This window comes from Sciurus vulgaris, assembly GCF_902686455.1.
Source record: "Sciurus vulgaris genome assembly, chromosome: 17".
Taxonomy (NCBI): Eukaryota; Metazoa; Chordata; class Mammalia; order Rodentia; family Sciuridae; genus Sciurus; species Sciurus vulgaris.
Genome location: NC_136478.1, coordinates 69,933,798 through 69,956,999, shown reverse-complemented (window position 1 = coordinate 69,956,999; position 23,202 = coordinate 69,933,798). Strand labels below are relative to the sequence as shown.

The window sequence follows — 23,202 nt, the reverse complement described above, 5'->3', positions numbered from 1 at the left end:
ATTAGTGCTCTATCTGTAGTATGAGTGGCAAAGATATTCTCCCACTCTGTAGGCTCTCTCTTCACATTACTGATAGTTTCCTTTGCTGAGAGAAAGCTTTTTAGTTTGAATCTATCCCAGTTGTTGATTCTTGCTTGTATTTCTTCTGCTATGGGAGTCCTGTTAAGGAAGTCTGATCCTAAGCTGACATGTTGAAAATTTGGACCTACTATTTCTTCTATAAGATGCAGGGTCTCTGGTCTGATTCCGAGGTCCTGGATCCATTTTGAGTTGATATTTGTGCAGGGTGAGTGATAGGCGTTTGATTTCATATCATTGATATGATTTGTTGCATATGGATTTCCAGTTTTGCCAGCACCATTTGCTGCTTTTTTCAATGCCACATATCTTAGTTTACAGCAAAAGAGTTTCTGTGGTACATAACATTAGCAAAATGTTATGAGATTAATTCTGTTGGTATTCTAATATTGATTCCTATTCAGTAATCCAAATTTCTTCACGGGAAATTATTGTGTGAAAAATATTTTATTAACTACTTTGCACCTCTATTCACAAGTGATACTGGGTATAAAATGAATTTATTATAGGAAATAATATGTAATCTCATTTATTCAGCAGTTTTCAACTATGACAAAGTGTACATATGTTTGGAATACTGAATAAACAGCATTTAGCTATAATTATATAGCACAGAGGTTAGCACCATCAATGCAATCTGGATGCTAGGTACAAAGACTTTTTATTGATGTTTGGATGACTCACAGAACATTACTTTTTGCTGAGTAATCTTTTTACCTTGGTACTGCAGATGATCCCAGAAAACTCTACCACTGAGTTACTCCCTCAACCCTTTGCATTTTAAGTCTTGATATAGGGTCTCACGACATTGTTGAGAAGGTCTTTGAACTTTTGATCCTCCATTATCAGCCTCCTGAGTCATCTGGATTGAATGCATATTTGACCATGCCTGAAGTCAAATTGCCTTTTTTAATGTGTAAAAATAATATTATTAGATCTTCGGGAAGAAGTTTCTGGTTACTAAATTTTCTTATTAAAGGTTATAATAAGTAAACCATTAATCACAGCATACCATGCGATGTAAATTCTATACATACACACAGATGTTAGAAAAGTGGTATCAATGAAAATTATGTTAGAAAGTAATTCATAAGAGGCACTGATGGTAAGTAAGTGAAGAACTTTGAATTTTATTTTCTGTGACACATTTACCCCACAACTGTTCTTTTGGTACAGAATCTTGTATTCAATGATTAATTGAAGTGCTGCACAATAGTAGGATGACCTCCATGGGTTTGAGATTTGGAATAATCTTCCTTTTGCAGATTGTCATTGGAACCCTAGGGAATTTCTCACTCTTGTTTCATCATGCCTGCCTTTACTTCAGTGGATTCAGTCCAAGGTCCACTGACCTGAATATCAGGTCCCTGACTGTGGCCAACTCCTTAGTCATTGTCTCAAGAGGAATCCCAGAGATCCATGGCAGCTTTTGGGGTGGAACATTTTCTCAAAGATTCTGGAAGCAAACTTGTTTTCTATGTTCACAGAGTGGCCAAATGTGTGTTTGTTACCACCACCTGCTTCTTGAGTATCCTTCAGTTCATCATCATCAGCCCCAGGAATTCCAGGTGGGCAGAACTTCAAGTGAAACCCCAAAAGTACATTGGTCCCTTTAATATCATCTGCTGGGTCCTGCACATGCTGCTAAATATCAGAGCTCATATTCTTATAACTGACAAACAGAGCAACAACAATGTCAGCAGAGGAATAGAATTTCTATACTATTCAGTTGTGCTTCAGGACAAGACTCAGTGTTTGCAGCATTGACTTTCTCACGTGACATGTTGTGTTTGGAACTCATGATCTGGGGCAGTGGCACCATGGTTTTCATTCTGCACAGACACATGCAACGTGTCCACCATATTTGTGGACACCATATATCATCAAGACCTACGTCTGAGACCAGAGCTACAGAAAGCATCCTTTTCCTAGCTAGTGCCTTTATATTCTCCTATGCCCTCTGTTCCATCATTCATGTTTTCTTTTCTGTGTTTGATAAATCTGTGGTGACTGGTCCACACCTCTGCTTTCATCAATGCATATTTCCCCACCTCTAGACCCTTCATTCTTATGAGATGTGAACACTGTCTGTCCAGGCTCACCTGGAGGAAGTAAGCAGAGAACTCAACTCAATAGACATTTATAGCTTATCTTTCTATGTGTCATGGCTGCACTTTCTGTCACAGAAGCTTAAATGCAAAATGAGCCTGAGAGAGGTGCAAGAGAGGGAGAGCTTTTGGTTCTCTAATGAACAGTTATTAGTAGCAGTACCACATGAGATCAGTTTTACTATTTATTTCTTGATATTCTTTTACATTTTTATGTTTTGTGCTCCCTGCCTTCATTTTTTGTAATATACAGCATATTTCTGTGATATTTTCCATAATGTAAAGTTTCTGTTTTGCCTGTGTTCTGTTTATTCATTTTAATATACATTATAAATGAAACTTTATTTATGTCAATTTGCTCATTTATTTATTTATATAAATTCTTTCATTCATTTTTTTGTGGTGCTGAGGATCAAACAGATGCCTCAGCTATGCTAGGCAAGTACCCTACCACTGAGCTACAACCCCAGTTCCAGATTTCTCTCATTTAATATTCTTTTAAATATTCTTTTGACTCTTCTATGTATGCTTGCTTAATAGAGCATGTGAGATCCAGATTTGTATTTTACATTTTTATCTCTGCATTGTTTAATTTAAATAATTCTTTAAAAATTAATTATAATTGATACAATTATTAGTTTTAAAAACTTTTATTCATTTTTAAGCTGTTAATCTTAAAAGTGTATTACTGTGTTATGATTAGTATACAACAATTTGCCAAATGTGAATATCTGTATCTTAATGTTTGAAATTGAGTGTACATTGATGAAGCCTTTATGAAAATATAGAAAAATCCAGAGAGTAGAGGGAGGGGATGAGCTGAAGGGAATGCAGGGAGTTGTCGGAACTGACTTACAGCAAATTATATTCTATGCTATTGTGATTATATCAAAATGTATCCCAATATTAGATATAACTAAAACAAATTTAAAACTCATTGCCATTCAAAGCTGAAACTGTGTGTGTGTGTGTGTGTGTGTGTGTCTGTGTGTGTGTGTGTATGTGTGTGTGTGTGTGTGTGTGTTTGTGTATGTGTGGCACTGGGGTTTGAACTCAGGGTGTGCCACTTGGTAAGCAAGCGCTTTACAAGTGAACTACATCCTCAGTGCTAAAATCTTGTCCTAATTTGTGTATTAGACCAAAATTTAGCCATGTACATGAAAATTCAAAACCAGGAATGGTTGCTTATTTTCCTAGGGCACTTTACTGTTGAGTCACATCTCTGGCCCTTATTATTACTTATTTTGACACAGGTTGTTGCTAAGTTGCTGAGGCTGGTCTCCAGCTTGTGCTCCTAGTGCCTCAGCCTTTTGAGTCACTGGGATCATAGTCATGTTCCACTATGTCCAGTGGAACTTCTTTATTGTTTTAAGAAAACAAATACTTCCTGTAGGGCATGTGAGTTTACTTTGCCTTCATATTTTATTTAATGGAAATCTCTTATAAATGACAAATATATAAAGCTGGTTTACAAGTTTGCAAGTGTCAGTCCTTCACCTAATTCCTGTGGACACTTGCTCCCTTCTACCATCCTTGATATGGGGATCTCATCTTTCCTTGAATATTAGTGATGTTGTGCTCCTCTTCATATACTTGGGTTGTTTTTATGTCTTCTGGAAAGAATTGTCCTTTGGCTCATTGTGCCTTTGCTGATTTGGCTATTAAATTGTATATTTATTTTATTACTATTTGCTCTTCTATTGTAGGAGTTCCTTGTATATTTTGAACATTAATCCCTAATGAGAGATAAGATTTGGAAATATTTTCTCCTCTTCTGTGGGGACCTTTTCCTTTTCTTTTTTGTATAGAAAATTTTAGTTTGATACAATCCCAAGAATTTATTTTTCAAGTTCTGTGTGCACTTTTGGATGAAAGATATCCCAATTATAATTTGAGAAATACTTATTGCAAATGATTTTATATGTGATACTGCTCCCATATTAAATGCTAAACACAAGTTCAGTAAATTATATTGTTTGTACTTATTATGCAAGGACACAAAAAATTTAATTATATTAATGACTGCAGTGCAGAAGTTCATTGCCCCATAAATAATTATAAAATAATTTGTCTTTAAATAAAGCAGAGGTATAATGTGCAACTTACAATTGAATTTGTTTTATTTCCCAAGATGTAAGTGGACAAGCAATTGCAAGGATAGTTTCATTATTAAGTAATATTAAATGGGATGGAACTGGGTTTAGGGCAGGAAAGATGGCACTGGTTTGGAACCCAACAGTCCTGAAATGGAACTTGGTAGACTAGTTGTCCCTGCAAGCACTGTGGGTTTGGTCCAAAGTCTCCATCCAGTTGTTGCTTTGAGGGCCTCAAGTTCTTTCAGAGACTCTGGTGCCTTCCACTCTTCCTGACTAGAGTGGAGTTTATCAGCTGTGGAAATTAATTTGGAATAGTTGTTCAGTAGCTTATGTTCACATATTAAATATTGGTATAAGTGTCCTATAATAAAGTACCTCTTTCTGGTAGTGTTCAGATTAACTAGGAAATGATAGATCATCTTCAGAAAAGATGAATTTTGTTTCTTACATTTTCAGTGAGCAACTGGCAGCATAGTATGGGTAAAATAATCCAATAACAGTTGAAATTCCACGTTTGCTGCCTGGTCCCTCTCTATATGTCTGCATGCAGGCCTCTTGCTCTTCTTAGTCCCTCAAGGCCCAGGGTGGTTGTATCAACCCCAGACATGGTACACTCAACTATTCTTCCTTGAGAAAATAGGCTTATTTAGTTGGGTAACATGAATGTAATGGGTGGTATCTACTTGAAATTTTTGGGTGTGATAGCAGGGATTGAACTCAGGGTAAACTGACCACTGAGCCACATTCCAGCCCTACTTTGTATTTTATTTAGAGCCAGGATCTCAGTGAATTCCTTAGCACCTCACTTTTGCTGAAGCTGACTTTGAACTCATGGTCTTCCTTTCTCAAATTTCAGAACTTCTGGTATTACAGGCATGCACCAATTTTGCTTGATTTTACCGAAGTGTGAAATTGCTTTCTCTGTCCTAATTCCTTACTAGATTGCCTTTAATCCATATCACATTCTGGTTTAATTGAATAATAAAATGATTGTCCTCTTCTAATTATCTGGAGAGTTTTTCGGGATTGGGAGTGATTTGTTTTAATGTGTATTTTCTGAACACTGTCCATAATTAGGTGTGATATAAATACATAAGCTCCTTACCATGCTTTAGTCTAGACCATCATTTCAAGATGCTGGCCAGACTCTCTCTCAGGCTTCTGTCTCATGCAGAACAGAACTTACTGGCTACATAATCTTTATACAGTATGTTCCCTGTTTGGGATCTAAAGTACCCTCTAAGTACAGTTAGCCCATGTGTCTGGTAAAGGGGTCTCATAAGGAAACAATTGGCAGTTTCAGGTTTGCCTGTCAATGCACCCAGAGTTGTGAAATTGCTTAAGAAGACAGACAATGGAGTCCAGATGCCCAGTTGGACATCTGGGAGTATAGCGATTTCCCCTGGGAGTCTTGAGTGTTTTCTGCCTCCTTGTGTTGGCAAATACACAGGAAATGCAGTGGTATCATGCAGTTTTTTTTTTTCTTTATAGAAACTTAAATATGCAGGTATGAATTCTGCATACTGGGTCAATGGTTTTTTTATTTTTATTCATTTTTGTTCTGCAAGTAGAACTCTGGCCTCGCTTAAACTGGAAAATTGTTTCACCACAGATCAACATCTCATCCACCTGGGTTTCGATGGAATGCCCAGGACCCTGCTGAATGGGATCTCTCCTCTAGCTTCCCTTCCTTTGCTCTAAACCAGGATTCAAGACAACATGGTTCCCCCTAGAATCTGCCCAATGCACCAGGCTGTATTCTTGCATTCATGTGACATGACAGACTTCTGACTGATTGTGTACAGAAATTGTAGGGGAAATATTTTGTTCCATGTAAGAGAACAACACGTACTTTGTGGTCAGAGGCCCTCTCTGAGTTGTGTAGGTCTTGTCCAGTGACCTGCTGCAGCTGTGTGTGGAGGGGCCTTGTGACCAGTGAAGGATCTGTAATTGAAAATTACATTGGAATCAACACTTACTTGGTAATGTCAGAAGGTGAGAGGAGATTTTGATACAAGGATGTTCAGCAACCACAAATATGCCCACATGTATACCCAACATTGAACTGTGTTGCTGGAGCAGAGTATTCCTGTTCTTTTCCTTACTCCAGAGTGAGCTGATCAGAGATAGAGAATATACACCTTGATCAATGTCAGCTTCTTCACTAGGGCGGGTCCATTTTCTGGTGCGACCTCACAGAATCAGCATGAGTCTCTGGTGTTTTAGTCATTCTACAGGTATGTGCCTAATTTCCCTCAAGATCCTCTGCTAAGTGCCCTGGGGACATCAAGACATTGGGGTTTTCCTGTGCAGATGGGAAATAGGCAGGTCATGTTATCTTATCGTGATTCTAAATTAGAGGAAGAGGAGTGAGGCACGCACCTGGTATTCCTTTCTCCCCTCACAGAGGCAATCTGCCCTGGTTGGTTGTCAACTGAACAATCCCTCCATTGTTCTGGTTCTTGGGTGAAGAATAGTGAGGCAGAATTTTGAATTACTTATATATCCTGGATATTAACCCTGTCAAAGAGATCACTGGCTAACTTTTTCTCCTATTGTTTAGACTTTCTGCACTGTGCTGATGGTTCCTTTTCTGTGCAGAATACTTGTGGTTTGCATAAATCCCATGTATCAACTTTGCTTTAGTTTTATGCACTTGTAGGGTTCTATTTAGAAAATCATTGCCTGTATCAATGTTTTAAAATTTTTCTATTGTGTTTTATCTGTGTGTTTCAGAGAAAAGATAGGAAACTAATCCAAACATGGGAGAGTGAATTTTCTTTCAATATGTGAATGTAACTAAACAGAAGAAATAAGATAGGTCAATAAATACATAAAATTGTGTTCAACATTTTCATCAATTAAAAAATGCAAATTCAAACTGCACTGAGATTCCATCTCCAGTCTAAATGGGAATCATTTAGTAATAAGTAACATTAAATATTGGTGATGATGTGGGAAAAAAGTAGACTCATCCCTTGCTTGTTGGACTGCAAATTGGTAAACTGACTATGGAAATCATTGTGAAGCTCCTCAGAATACTTGGAGGGAACCAACATTTGACCCAGTTATCCCACTCCTCTGCATATGCACAAAGACTTAAAATTCAGCATAATATAGTGATACAGCCACATTAACATATATAGCAGCTCAATCCACAACAACCTTAGTGCCTCTTAATATGATGAATCGGTAAAGAAAAATGTGGCTTATATACACAATGCAATGTGACTCAGCCATAACGAAGGATATTGTTGTGGTATTTGTCAGTAAATGGATGGAACTGGAGACTATGGTGCTAAATGAAACAATCCAGTCTCCCCAAAACAAAGGCCAAATGTTCTCTCTGATATTTGTATGTTAACACAATAAGTGGGTTGTTGGAGGGAATAGAAGTTCATTGAGTTGGATAAAGGGAATAAAGGGAAGGGCTGGGAATTCGGAATAGGAAAGACAGTGGGATCAATTTGACATAACTTTCCTGTGGTCATATATATGCATACACAGCAAGTGTAACTCCAAATCATGTATAACCACAGGAGTGGGATCCTAATCAGAATCAGTCATACTCCATGTATATATCAAATATCAGAATACACTCTAATTTCTTGTATATGTAACAAGAACAAATTAAAAATAAGATAAAAAATAAAATTATAAAAAAATGCCAATGAGCTTGTTGAGAAGAAGAAATCCTTATTCATAATTGGTGGGAATGTAAATTAGTCAAAACTTAATGACAAACAGTATGGAGTTTTCTCAAAAAACTAAAAACAGAGCTGCCATGTGACCCAACCATACCATTTCTAGATATATACCTAAAGGATATAGAGGAGCTACATGGCTGCCCATTTTTATTGTGATATCATCACAATGACCATGGTAAATGTCCCAAGAGAATGAGTAGATAAAGAAGGTATGGCACACACACACACGCACACACACACACACACACCAGAATATTATTAAGCCTGTTCTTTAATGGTTCCTGGATGGTACTAGGAGACACCACCTGAAGCAAAATAAGACAGACATAGAAAAACAATGATAGTGTGTATTTTCTTCTATATGGTACTTTAAAAAGAGACCTGGAAGTAGAACAGTGACTACTAGTGACTAGTTAGGAAATTAGGTAGATGAGGTGGGATTAGGTAGGAGAAGGGAGAGTGGACATGATGAAAACTTGCTATAGGCATGCATGGAAATACCACATTGAAACCTACTGATTTATACAAGTAAATTTGAAAATAACCACAATAATATACAATAAATAATAAATTATACCATAAGAAGAATGAAATTATGGCATATTCCAGTAAATGAATGGTAATGGAGAATATTATGCTGAGTTAAATAAGCCAGACATAGAGAACCAAGGGTCTGCTGGATACGGAGGCACGTGTCATAATCCTGGTAACTTGGGAGGCTGAGGCAAGAGGATAAAAATTTCAAGACCAGCCTCATCACAACTTCAACTTAGTGAGAGGCTATCTCAAATAAAAATAAAAGACTGAGGATGTGCCTCAGTGGTTAAGTGTCTCTGAGTTCAATCTTCAGTAGAAAGAAAAAAGAAGTTCATTAGTCAAATATTAATTTAATGTGGAAGCTACAGTGAAAAAAGGAAAGAAGATTGGGGAATGAATATCACAAACATACAAAGAATCAGTGCAGCAGAAGGAGGATTTGGAGAGGGAAGAAGGAGAAAGGGCAGAAAGAAAGAAAAAATGGAATGAGTTCAAGAAAATCACATTGTATGTGTAGATGGACATGCCACAGGGATTTTACCTTTGTGAATATGATGAAAAATATGTATCAAAAATCAATAAATATCTGGGTGTGGTGGTGAAATCCAGTAATCCCAGCTCCTCAGGAGGCTGATACAGGAGGATTTCAAGTTCAAAGCCAGCATCAGCAAAAGTGAGGCAGTAACCAACTCAGGAGACCATGTCCTTCAAGGAAATACAAAATAGGGATGGGGATATGGCTCAATGATCAAGGGCTTGTTATTTCAATCCCTCGTACCCCCTCAAAAATCAATGAATACATAAGTGACTGTTCCATCCAGTGGAACCAGCGCGGAGAAAGGAGACACCACCAATCTTTAGTTGATGAGATTTATTGCGTCCTCCCTGTTTTTCTGCCTCCTTTGTTCTGCCACTGTCTCCCTTCTCCTGCTCTCTCCATCTCTCCTCCCCCAGGCTCCTAGCTAATCAGCCAATTATAGCAAAGCTTTCTCTCACATGGGAGAGCATGCAGAGGAATGTGAGCATAGCACTATATGAATCACAAGCTATCCATGCACAGCATGATATCAGATAGCCAATCCTAGAGCCTGGTGTTAACACGACATAAGTCTCCAAGGAACTAGTAAGCAAGCAACCTTTTTGGGTATTTCCTTATTTTGGTATCCAGTGCCTTTGGCTCACTGCCAGGAATCATCTTGTCCAAGATGGCCCTTCAACAGGCTCCTGCTTTTTGTTATAAAAAGAAAAGGACAGTGACTGTGCCTGTCTTAGGTGCCAGAGTCAGACTTTATCCTTACCCGTCATTGGGAGTCAAAGAGCTGTTGACATGCTTTGATCTCTGTCTTAGGTTGGTATAAAATCCAGCCTGTGCTTACCCATCTTTGACTACCAGCCCTGTAATTGGGAGAGCCAAATCTGCAGATCAGAGCCTTGGTCCATGGCCATAAGGGCTTGCTGTACCACTAAGGCTTCCTGTCTTTGACGACTCCTTAGAGACAACCGATATCTGAGCAGCAATAATAACAGCAAGAACAACAATCCCATCATAGCAAAACTTCCCATCCATTGTTTACCAATTTGTAATGCTAACTGTAAGAAACTAATGGCTTCTGGCATACCCGAGACCTTGACCTGAGTACTATTTACCACAAATATAGAATTTCTTAATAGGGTAGTCAAATTAGTAATCTCTTTAATCCCATATCCCATTAAGCATGCTTCTAAGCTGTTTGGAAAGTTTTGCAGCAGCAGTAATATTAGAATAGCCATGGCCATAAGGGCTTGCTGTACCACTAAGGCTTCCTGTCTTTGACGACTCCTTAGAGACAACCGATATCTGAGCAGCAATAATAACAGCAAGAACAACAATCCCATCATAGCAAAACTTCCCATCCATTGTTTACCAATTTGTAATGCTAACTGTAAGAAACTAATGGCTTCTGGCATACCCGAGACCTTGACCTGAGTACTATTTACCACAAATATAGAATTTCTTAATAGAGTAGTCAAATTAGTAATCTCTTTAATCCCATATCCCATTAAGCATGCTTCTAAGCTGTTTGGAAAGTTTTGCAGCAGCAGTAATATTAGAATAGGGTATGGGGTAACACATAGTGCTTGGGTGTGCACTAGACAGCCTGTCTGTGTGGTAACAGTCAACATGTCCACTTATTCTTGTAGTAAGTCCACTCTTTGGTTTAGAATCAGCATTCCCGTGGTGAGATGCACATTGATATTTTCCTGGGCTGTCAATGTTTCGGCAGTGGCTTGAGACAGATTGCTGAGCATGTGAGCAGTAGGAATAGCAGTTCCTAGGGCAAGTCCAGCAGCAGTGGCAGCAGCCAAAGCTGCCGCAGCAACAGCGATGGCTATAATGGCTGAGATACCAAAGTCTCTTTTTGCTTACTGGTAGGAAATTCCACTCACTATGAATTAAAGTCACTGGGACTGGAATGAATTTTGGAATCCTGGCAATCACAGCCAGAGTAAATAGTGAAGCATCCCAACAACTAGACACATAACACTCTTGGTTAGCACAGTTAAGGACCTCAGTATCATTATCATTGTTATTAGTAAGGTTAATATTATACTTAGAACTGTTAGACAGAATGAACACAAATGGAGAGGTGACACATACGGGAGTAGGGGGGAAAGCCTGATAAAAGGAAGAGTAATTGGCCTCACACCCTGTATTACTATAAACAGGTGTATACTTCCCTTTATATAGGCTTGCTTTTTACTGCACCTTTATTGAATGAGAGAGAGATTGTCTCCCTGTATCATGGTGGTTTCTGAGGTGGCTGACCAGAGGAAGCAAAGACTACCTCTTAACTTGAAGTTTAGACTAGTAATAAGTGGATTTACAGTGGAACCAGCTGGTAGGTAAGGATACCTAGAAGTTCTGTACTAGGAAATAATTGAGGGAAAACTTGTGTGCTATGAGTGATATATCCCCAAAAGTTTTAGGAAGAGCTAACAACAGCAGGCTTACCACCATCACCATCATTTTGTGTTTTGGTGCCATTTTCTTTCTTATGGATAGTTCTTACCAAGTGCTCCGGGACCCAGATAGGTTGTTGTTGGTCCTGAGGAAAAACACAAACAGATCCTCTCCCCCAAATTAATACTGGGTCAGGTCCTTTTCAGGACTCAGTCAAGATGTCTTTCCACATTGCTTGTGGATGGCCACCAGACTTTCCACTAACATGTCTATCAGCTGCAGTACAGCCCATAACATCCAAAGTTAAAAAAATTGAGGGTGAATAAAGCAAGGTTAAGTTTGTTCTTGGGAGGGGCTAATGCCCCTATTCCCCTTTTTTGTTTAGTTAAGCAGACTTTCAATGTTTGATTAGCCCTTTTCATGATAGCTTGTCCTTGTGGATTGTAGGTCAATCCTGTAGAATGATAGATATTAAACTTTGAGGAAAACTGCTGAAATGAAGAAGAAGTATACGAAGGCTCATTATCTGTTTTAAATTATTTTGGCCTTTCCATAGTAGCAAAGGCTTGAAGGAAATGACTGGTTACATCTTTCGTCTTTTTCCCTGTATTGGCGGTAGCAAATATATATCCTGAGTAGGTATCTACAGTTGCATGTACAAATCTTAAAGTACCAAATTCAGAGATATGGGTGACATCCATCTGCCATAGATGATTTGGAAAGAGTCCTCTAGGATTGACTCCAAAATGAGGAACAGATAAATGAGGCACACAGGCAGGACACTGTTTTACTATATTTCTGGCTTATTCTTTTGTAATGTTATATGTTATTTTGAAAGTAGTAGCATTGACATCAAAATCTTTATGGAAATTAATTGCTTCTTGTACAGTATTAAACACATGAGGATCTTGTGTAGCTGAGTCTGCAGTAGAATTTCCTTGAGCTAAAGGCCCAGGTAAGCCTAAATGTGCTCTGATATGGCCTATATATAGAGGTTCTTTGTGAGCCCACAGAAGAGTTTGTACTTGATAAAAGCATTGTTGTAAGGTAGATTGAGGACTAATGGGTCCAGCTGTCTCAAGCCGTGGCACACGCTGGGCAATATAGAGACTATCAGTATAAATATTTAAAGGTTCCTCAGGAAATGTTTGTAAAGCAGTTATTATTGCTTCAGGTTTTTGAGCAGACTTATGAGAAGTACTAATAGTACTTTATGAGAAGTACTTTATCAGAAACTACTGTAGCTGTACCAGAGGAGGAGCCATCTGTACATATTGTAGATGTTTCTGGGATATGTTGAGCCTTAACAACCTGAGGGAAAATAACATAGATGTCTTTTGAAGAAGCTGACAATAGGTGAACTTGGCAAGTGATTATCAAATGTGGCCATGGTGGAACAATAGGCAATTGCCCAATCTTCATTATTGTTAACTAGTATATCAATCTGTTTTGCCGTGTACAGAATAATAACTGTCTGAGGATGAACTCCAAAAACTCGAAGGGCTGCCTTAAGACCTAATGTAACTAGATTTGTTACCATCACAGGATACAGGGAAACAACATTTTTGGGGGACACTAGCAAATGGATCCATATCAGGAGTCCAGTTTGTCACAATAGACCTGTAGGAGTATATTCAGAATCTAATACTACCAGATTAAAAGGCAAGGATAGATAAACTCTATCACTATGAGCATTTTTTAAAGCTTGTTCTAACCTCAAGGCTTTTTTACCTTCAGGAGTTAAATTTCTGGGGGATGTAGGGTCTGAATCTCCTTGGAGAATATCAAAGAGAGGCTTAAGTTGACCAGTGGTGATTCCCAAATTTGGCCTTATCCAATTTATATCACCTAACAATTTTTGGAAACCATTTAGAGTCTTAAGCTTTTCCGTGGCTAATTGAATTTTTTGTGGCCTAACACAGGTATCTAATATTTGATGTCCTAGGAAGGTAATAGGGCTGCAGTTTGCACCTTTTCTGGGGCCACATGTAATCCCCATTGTTCTAGGGTATCAATAATATTGTTAAATACCCTAATGAAGACACTGCTGCTGTTATTAATACTCTAAGTAAAATGGATCTAACCATTATCCACATGACATTTTGTATCAATGAAAGGTGAGATTATTTCCTAATCAGCATCTTATAAAACAATTTTCAAAATAAACATTTTTTTGGAATATAGACAGCAGTAATTCTGTGTAAGAAAGGAAACAGTTATATTCACAACTATAGCTACAGAAGGCAACATACTTATAGCTAATCAAACAAAATTTAAAGCATGGAAAAATAGAGACTATGTGAATTGCCTCAATATTAACCTTGACACAATAGAGTTTAGAACATGTGTGCACCCCAAAATTTAAGAATCTGAATATCTTAAAGGATGCTGTTCACAGTTACTAAAACTGACCACACACAGTATAATTCAACACATTTCAGAAGTTTGCCCTTGTGTATGATGTGTCCCTTTGTTTTTTGTGCTAGGATTAGAATGGAAATCACTACTTCTGGTGTCTTAGAATGACAAAAAGTTAGCACCACCCGGTCCTAGGCCATGTTTTCTGCATGTTGCTCTGAGTCTCTCTCCTGCCTTCTGGTGGTTTGGAGCAATCATTGCCGTTCCTGAAGTTTACAAATCTTCCTTCACCTTCACAGGGTGCTCTAACTATGCTCATGTTTTTGTGAAAGTTTCCCTGTTTCAGCCTTTTGATTTGAGTAATAACTGCACATTTATACAGTGCAATGAGTCATTTGAATTTCTGAGCCATTTCAGAACCCTACTTCAGAATCATGTCACTCACCCTATTCCTTCTACAATGACCTCATTTCTACCTGAGGACAAATTTAATGATTTTGGATGAAGATTTTCACATATTAATTGTTGGAGGATCAAATCAACCTGTATTGTGTTTGCCTAAGGAAGTGAAATGAGTTTGTAACTCAAGATGAAAAAGAAAAGTCCAAGGCACTCTGAAATGTAAAGTTCACAAGTAAACACCCCATAGGAGAACAACACCTCACAAAGAAATTAGACTCTCTATTTACATCTAAATGTAACAGATATAAAGATTGAGAAAAATATGTAAGGTTTAAGGAAAACCTAGGTTAAAGAGGTTCTTTGGATGACAAACTTGTTTATTAGAATACAATAGACTAACAGGTTTCTCCTTATGGTATGTAATCTCACCCCTGAATTGTTCCACTCCTCAGTTTCTCCATGACTGTGCTGTTCATCTCCACAGTTCTTTTCCTCTATCCTTATCTTTTTCAGGACCTCTCTCTTGGCAAGACCCCTGAAATTTCTCCCTTTTACCTCTTGAAGAAGCAAATCCTTCCTAAGATGTTTATTTTTTTCTTGGTCAATAGCTGCAACCTGGTAGTTTCTGCTTCTGTGATCATGCTTGCTCAGCAGCTGGGGCAGGAACCAGAGCTGCCTGAAAAGAGGGAAAAGGGATTAGGGATACTTGCATGAGAAAGTCTTGAGACCCACCAGCCTGTACTGTATAAAAGATACTGAGAGCCAAGAACTGTGCTCAGCCTTTGCACAAGTCTCCCCTGAACTCACACTGGTGCTGAATCTACCTTGCATTCTGCATCTCCAAGTCCTGCCTGTCTCTTTCCATTGCCATATTTTTTATATTTTTCTGTATTTTCCGTACCCCTCTGACAATTTTCCCTGTGTCATTCCACCTTGTTAGTATACTTGCTTCCTCTTCCTGCTTCCTTGGATGTTAATTTTTTCTTCTCCTCTACCCCACATTCCCTCTGTGTCCATTTTCTACAGAATGTTTCTCTTCCTTCTCTCACTTGCATCCTCCTTTTGCTTTTCTGATTTCTCTGTTCTTTTGTGTTATACTGAAGTGGCACAAAGTCAACAGAAAATACAGCTACATTTTCATAAGTTAACAAGAATCAACTTAAAATAAATATAGCATGATTTAGCAAAATCAAGCTTGTAATATAAAGTAAGTTAAAAAGGTAATGATTATAAATGTGCCACCTAATTAGAGAAAGACAAAACCCTGGTATTGTCTTCTCTGTCTTGCTTGCTCACTCCAAGAAAGCTTCCAATCACCTGCCCAAGTCTTCCACATCATACTCTCTCCTGTCTCATGTCTTAGAGTTCTCTCCTTCTGGAGAGAGAGAGAGAGAGAGAGAGAGAGAGAGAGAGAGAGAGAGAGAGAGAGAGAGGCACCACTCCCATGCAGGGACAAATTTATATATTCCAAATTCACACTGCCAGTGGCCACCTCATCCAGCCAGAATTTCCCTGCCTTTGGGTCCCACTTAGTTAGTTCACTGATTTGGTTAAGGCTTCCAAACACATTTATTTCTCCCCTACACCTCACATGTATCACACATGAGCTTTATGGGGATACATCACATCTAAGCAATAACAGTGTTCTCATACCTCAGGAGGGAGATATCTTCAGTGTCTCTGGTTTAAGAGCAATAATCCCACCATGGCAGCCTCAATATATGACCTCAGCTAACATATGCTACCTTATGTGCACCCAAATATACTGTGCTATTGAACAGTAGAAGATTATATATGTATATATAATATATATATATATATATATATATATATATATATATGTACACACACACACACACATATATAATATTTTTCATACTGGGGATTCAACCCAGGAGCACTTAATCACTAAGCCACATCCCCTTCTCTATTTTCAAATCTAATTATTGAGACAAGGTCTTGCTGAATTGTGGAGGCTTATTTGAACTCGTGATCCTCCTGTCTCAGCCTCCCAATCCGCTAGGTAGAAGCTATCTTGTACACCTGCACAAGTGTACCTGTTAACGATCCTCTCTCCACCCATCCCTCAATTCTTCCTTCAGGTAATCACTCTTCAACTCTTACAATGTTAACTTCCACATATGAGAACATGCAGTATTCATCTTTTTGTATAAATGTTTTCACTTAATGTTCTCCAGTTTATCTACATTGCCACAAGTGACAAACATTCCAACCTTTTAATGACTTAATAAAATACAAATGATGATATATATTCTCATTTTCTTTATGCAGCCATCCACCTGTGGACACCACAGCATTCCCTGCTCTCCTCTATGTGCTACCCTGCCTATGTCCAGGGATCAAAGAAAGGAGCCTCCCCAACACTGCCAAGTCTCTTTGGAGATGCCCGCTGGGAGCTAGGAATTGTTTTGGTAATGGGAACAGGGAAAAAGTTGTCTGATGATCTCAGCTTCCCCAGCTGCACTGTCATTGCCTGCAATTGACATAATTGCAGCTCTGCAGGGAGGTGAGGTCACAGAATCACAAAGACATATCTTGTGGTCTGGCTGCCTCCATTTTCACAGCATTGCCTGTGAGGACCAGTGGCCTGTGCCCACCAGTCAGCAGGATGGAGGTAGGTGGGGATGTTACTTTGAGTATGGAAGAATGTGTGAGGGAAGTAGGCATGTTGGAGTCTAGGTAAGTGGTTGTGTGAGATAAAGCGGATCTTAGAGTTTGGATGTGCTCCAGTGCAAAGTCACCTAGTGGGAGTGGACATTCCAGAGGACTGACTTTGCTATTGTAGGGAGTTGAGTATAACAGACACTTCACCAATGCCCGATGCCCCCAGTGGAATTTAATGTGCTCATCAATGATAAAGACTTTTGTTTTTAATCCATGTGACACTGAAACCTGAGTGTGAAAGTGCTTAAGGAGTGCAAATTTGAAATCAATATGTTGTTCAATCTGCTTTGCTGCAGTCATTATGATTTTGAGAGTAACTAGACATATACTTATATAACTTTCATGCTTATAATATGCACTAGGATGAGCCTGCAAGAACTGTCCGGTCCTGTGCAGAGTCTGTGCACTAAATTTTGCTGGCTGTAAAAGAAAAGTCTCCTCAACACTGGTGTTTTAGGACATGAATGTACAGTAACTGCATGTGTACTGGGGACACAAGGGGTTGCTGGTGATGGTGAGTTTGTTTGCATTACTGATGTTCAGGAGGCAGCATGGAAGGAGGAGGTGACTTATGATAACAAGTGTCAGATGGAAGTTGTCAAACTTTGATGAATCTTGATATGAATTTCACTGCTTTATGAAATTCTAATATCACATTATCACCTCCCCAAGAGAAAAAGTTTCTAAACTCATAGATGTGTCAATTAAGTGATTGACACTTTCTGCAAATATAAATAGATCAAAATATAACATTTTACCAAATACATGTGATCTGTCATTTCAAAATAAATGTAAACAACAAATTATTGTTTTAATTGTAAAATGCACATGATTCCATGCCTTACAGATTTCTCATAATTGTCTTGCATTCATGTTTTCCAATATCTCACTATATGAACATTTTTTTTTAAATTTGAAACATACATTACTTAATGTCTGTAAGAAGAAGACCTGGAAAACTGGATTACTACCCTACTCACTCACACACTAGTGTTTCATGTGTTATAGTGAAGTGTGTGCTGGCAGAAGCTTAATAAATCCTGTGGTAAGGGCTTTTCCTACTTCTTACGTAATAAAAATAAATGAGTCTTTCTTGTGAATTCTGATGTTGGGATGATCTCATCTTGATTAAAATCACTCTGATCCTGGTGCACCTTCCTCTAAATTCATACTACAGAGAGTGCATCTTTTATCATGATTTATAAAATTTACTCCTAACTGATATTGACTGGTGGAAATTTTACTTCTAAATGTGTGGAAATTAGCTAAAAATGAAATTACTTATATCTGATGCAAAATGTAATGACAAGTTGTGAAGTAGCAATTAAATATATATCTGGGGAAGAGGAAGGACTCAGTTAACTGGCCTTGAGAGTGGGGCAACGTGGGTTAAATTCTGTTTGGTATCAGCACAGCAAGGAAACAGTCCCTGAATTACTAAGAAAATGGAATTTAAAAACTCAAATAAGAGAATAACTCTCAATTAATATTATCCTCATTTTGACAACAGTTGTGGCAACCTCACAGAATGTAAAGAACTCAATAGAATAAACAGGTTATATATGTCTGCTCCTGGAACAGCTTTAATACATTTCTATGCACTCTAAATATTGGGCATTCTAATGTTGGAATTCTCTTAACAACAGAAACATCTTTAGTTAAATATTCTTCCTGGGAAGGAACTCTAAGTTGGAAGCACACAGAACTAGTTGACATTTTCAATGTAGCCCATAGATTTTGTTCTCCTGTAAGATCCTCTGTATCTGAAGATAAATATTAGTCCATGGGAATAATAATTCTGTGGCAGAATGCCCTCTGAGAATTTGATGTTTGGTATGATTTTCTTAACCCAGACTGTAGTTGGTACTCTTGGGAATTTCTGTCTCCTTTCCTCCTACCTCTGTCTTGACTTCTCTGTGTGTAGTTTGAGATGCACAGATTTGATTATTAAGCACCTGATTGTAGCCACCTTACTATTCCTGCCCTTCAGGTAAGTCCCACAGACCATAGCAGCTCTATGGTATATAAAGTGCACAGGATTTCATGTCACACTATTTCAATTTTTGAAACTCTCATATAGAAATATTCTTTACACATCTTATCTCTTTGCTTTGATTTATGTACCTTATGTTACATGATGAGCATATGAACTAACACTAGTAAATGTTAGCTTCTACCCTCCTCTACTTTATCATGTACTAGGGTTGCATTACTCATAGTATTGGGGTGCTGTTGATTGTATTTGGGATCCTTCACTTTTTTCCTGGTCTAAAACAAGTCTTTCTGTGGCTTTCTTGATGTAAGGACTGATGTTGTATTTATGATATCCAACCTCATCATGGGGTAGGTTCTTGTAATCCTATACTGCAACCAGTGCATCTACATTTGTCAATATCTTTGAAGTTTTATTTATCATTGATACTTGCTTACAGAATACCTCATTACATATCAGTGCAAATGCACTGAAACTTAAATTAGATATTCCTGATAAACAATAGAATGACAAAGCATAAAACAAAATATTAAATATATGTTTGGGATACTGGAAGAACTCAGGCAACTAGCTGTGACAGTGGAACATGGTGGTTAATGCGGTTTGTTTTTATTTATATTTTCCTAATATGGTAACTTATTTTTTATAAAACAGCACTGTAGGTAAAATTTGTAGTTTTACTAGTTTCAGTCAACAAGTTGTCAAATATCAGTAACTTCCTGTGAGACAATTTATGGCAGAATGAACTTAAATACAACTACCTGGTATAAAGATCACAACTAGGCTCAATGCACTCTTTTAATCAGGCTAGACTGTACCAACTCCCATACTAGGGATGCAGGGAACAAATAAACATATCAGTTATTACTCAGCTTAAGTCTTCCTCATCTTTTAGTGCAAGTGCTGGCTTCTCTTTATATTGCTGATAAAAACATCATAATACATGTAAAATACTTGACATTCTAAAGCTGGAACTTTTATAAAAATGTGTCATTTTATTTATCCACATAAATCTTGTACATAGAACTTTAACATACATTACATCTAATAATTGGAACAGAATGAATCAAACAACATTGCCCTATGTAAATTTATGATTTTTAATTAAAAAATTGGAAATATTTAATATATTTAACTGAGAAATAGTAAGTAGACATATTGATTGTTATTTGACATTTTCAATGTAGCCCATGCCTCTTGTCCTCATGCAGGACCCTCTGCCTCTGAAGATAAATATCAGTGTTTGAGAACTGGCAGAATGGCCTCTGGGGATTTGATGTTGGGTATGATCTTCTTAACCCTGACTGTGGTTGGACTCCTGGGGAATTTCCTTTTCCTTTGCTGCTATCTCTGCCTTGACTTCTCTGGGTATAGGTTGAGATGCAAAGATATGATTATTAAGCACCTGATTGTAGCCAACTGCCTATTCCTGCTCTTTAGGGGAGTCCCAAAGACCATGGCAGCTCTTGGGTTTAGACATTTCATCAGTGATCTTGGATGCAAACTTGTTTTCTATGTTCACAGGGTGGGCAGGGGTATGTCCTTCAGCAGCACCTGCCTCTTGAGTGTCTTCCAGGCCATCACCATCAGCCCCAGGGACTCCAGGTGGGCAGAGCTCAAAGTGAAAGCTCCCAGGTACACTGCTACCTGTGTATTCCTGTGCTGGATCCTCCAGCTGCTGGTAAATATCATTGTTCCAATGTGTGTGACCGCAAGTAGTGCTGACGTTAATATGCAAAGAGAACAGAATTTGGATACTGTTCTGATGTAAATTATGAAAGAAGTGTTTACATAATAAATGCAGTCTTGCTGTCCCTCCCTGATGTGCTGTGTTTGGGGATCATGCCCTGGGCCAGTGGCTCCATGGTTCTCATCCTGTACAGGCACAAGCAGCGGTTCCAACACCTCCATGGCAACAGTCTGTATCCCAGATCATCCCCTGAGTCCAGAGCTACTAAAACTGTCCTTCTTCTGGTGAGCACCTTTGTGTCTCTCTACACTCTCTCTTTCACCATTCACATTTGGTGGGGTGTGTGTGGTAACTCCAGTCAGCTATTGGTGCACCTCTCCGCCTTAACCAATGCATGTTTCCCTGCTCTCAGTCCCTGTGTTCTCATGAGTAGAGATACCAAAGTGTCTAGGCTCTGCTGGAGTAGACCTTCCCCTATTGTTCTCAGAAACACAGTAAGTGTATGCACCTGCACAATGTCCTGCTTTTAATTCACTCATCTTTATAGAACCATAAATAAAATTATGACAAAGTCAGAACTTAAAAAAATGCTGGTGTTTACATATGTATCCTTGTGAGTGTGCTATAATAAATGTGGGCATGTGTGTCTCTGTGACCACTTGCAAGTTTATGCTTATTGTCATTAAGCTAGAATCTGTAGAAAATTGCATGTAACAACATGAAAAACAATATGAATGACAACTATGAAATATTATACTGTTATATATTTTATGTCATATATATCAGTGTGGTTATGATGAATGTTTTACATTTCTGTAAGTTTTCTGACTGCATACAGACAACTTTTTGTTCTCAATAGAAAAGCTTTTGTCTGTTTTCTTAAATAAGTACTGGAAATGTATGGAACTAGATTCATCAACTTACTGTATATGATACATGCTGTATTTTCCTTTTCTATCTTCATATCTTCTATAATAATCCAAATAGATTTCTTCCTTAGTTTTTGTCTATGGAGGTTGTTTTTCTCACCTAGAAATAACAGTTTATTTTACAACACTAGTCACAGTTTTAAGCAATTTAATGGTTATGGACAATATAGCAGTAAACTAAGTTCCTGCCTTCCACTTTAAAAAATTCTGACTTGGCTAAAAGTGTTTAAAGGCCCATATGCAGGACATTGCTGGACAGCATGATAAAATTTTAAAAACTGGATACAACTGTGTAGAATCTTTCTAGAAGAAATCAGGACATGATCTGCCCACAGATTTCTCATCAGTATTCTCTCTGGTCACTCTTCTCAGGGGTCAGAACTATTCTAACAACTATCAGCATAGAGTACTCTAACTTTGTTTTTGCTTTATGCAACTTTTATACACCAGGAAATGTTTTTGGTGGCTTTAAATTTTATAGGTTTCTTTAAATTCAGGTTAGTACATAAATGTAATTGCTTTACAGCACGGATTTCCAGTGTTTATGGCAGCTTCATTGATATAACTGTGCAGTACAGATGCACAAATGAGGGTTTTCAGTTGGCTATAAGGAGAGTGCTGGACATTTAAATTCTGGAGATCCTTTTGGTGACACATGGAAGAACCTGCTGCACATATCGATAGATGTGGAAGTGCTATGGACATGTTTAGATCTCTTCAGCATTAGGTGATACTACCATTTTACAAACCAAGTAGGTTTGTAAAATGTTCGTGTGAATGCCACTCAGTTTCAATGTGCACTTCCCAAGGCCTGAACTGTAAAAAGGTGATGGAGCACCATGGAACCTGAGTACTGCTTCCTTACTAATGCTGAGGGCTAGAATCCATTCCCAGTAGGAGGTGGCTATCACCACTTTCATCTGTTATGATAAGAACATTAGCAATATCGCAGCTCATAAATTCATGGTGATAATCTGTTCTAATCAAAAGACCCTGAGGAGAATAGAATGGAGAGCTGACTCTGATATCTAAGGCAAAAGCACTTTAAGGATTAACCTTTGGGTCAGCATGTTGGTCAGTGGTACAGCCTTGCCTGCCATGCCTAAATCCCTGTGTTAAATCCTCAGTGTGAATTTTTAAAAAAAGTAACTTTGAGTATAATACAATGAAAAATAAAAACAAGTCTTGAAAACAGACACACCAGTGAAGAATACCAGAAGCAAAGATTCTAAAGTTCTAAACATATAACATGTCAGGAGGAAAAGTGAACAGAGTCCTCACCTTGAGATTTCTTACCTGAGAGGTTGCCATATCTTCCTCCTGTTGTGGATTTCCTTCTCAGGCAAGATTACCTTGACAATTCCTGCCTTCTGCTTGAGAAGCTGCCTTTAAAGTCATCAGGAAAACCTTTCAACTATTCCACCACATGCTCAGGCACAAGGACCTCACAAACAAAAAGGCCTCACTCCTGTGTCCTTTTTCCCAGCAGACATTCAAGAACAATGTGTTCCTGTGTGGAGAATGAAATGGGATGTCCTTCCTGCATCCAGGTGTCTTCCCTTGCCTCCCAAACAAGAACTGTTGCTACAGTAATGGAAATTTGAGCTGCTCTGCCCTGTCCCTAATGCAACTAGGCAGAGGTTGTTACCACCCATTGGAATGAATAGTAAACTCAGTT

General features: G+C 38.2%; 1 pseudogene across 1 annotated transcript; it reads left to right on the top strand.

Annotated features, from left to right (window-relative positions):
- The first annotated feature begins 1,307 nt into the window (after positions 1-1,307).
- Positions 1,308-23,049, top strand: LOC306648567 (vomeronasal type-1 receptor 4-like; annotated as a pseudogene). Its single transcript has 3 exons — positions 1,308-1,493; positions 20,359-21,089; positions 23,014-23,049. The product of its transcript is annotated as a vomeronasal type-1 receptor 4-like (transcript).
- The last annotated feature ends 153 nt before the right edge of the window (positions 23,050-23,202 follow it).